Here is a 593-nt window from a genome sequence, read left to right as displayed (position 1 = left end):
TTTTCCTTGGAACTCCCCCCCCCCCCCCAGCTTGTATTTAATGCATTGATTAAATTAATAAAATTTGTTAATTTAAATTCTTGGATAATATGTTTCTTCCTCATATTATAGTTACAAATTTATACATAGATGAGTAAGATAGATCTAGTTAATGTTTTTCATAATTTTGATGGTTTTTAAATTAATTTAGAGTGGGTCCAATTTTTCGTGCAAATAATCTTCCATGATTATCAGATTCGTATAATTAATTTTGTTAGCATTACTATAAACTCGATATTACATGTATTTGAAGATTATTCTGTACATTTATACTGGCGCAGTGCTAAGTGTGTCCTAAATGTGAACTGGAACCGTAGCATTAGACATGCAATTGCAACATATACAGTTAAAGGAAAAGTAGGGAATTTGATAGCAGCAGCCATGACTAGAAATTTAGAAATCCTAAGTGATGGGAGAAAGTAATACTGAATAATCTTGATTTTTAACTCTAAAAATAACATTTAAATTCCTCAATCTTGGTGAAAACAGATTTTTGGCATTTTTCTCGATAGTGAAAACCGAGCACAAGGAAGACTAATATTCTGAGAAGCTGT

This window comes from Calidris pugnax, unplaced genomic scaffold (assembly GCF_001431845.1).
Source record: "Calidris pugnax isolate Ruff unplaced genomic scaffold, ASM143184v1 scaffold50, whole genome shotgun sequence".
Taxonomy (NCBI): Eukaryota; Metazoa; Chordata; class Aves; order Charadriiformes; family Scolopacidae; genus Calidris; species Calidris pugnax.
Note: the sequence above shows the minus strand (reverse complement) of the source record.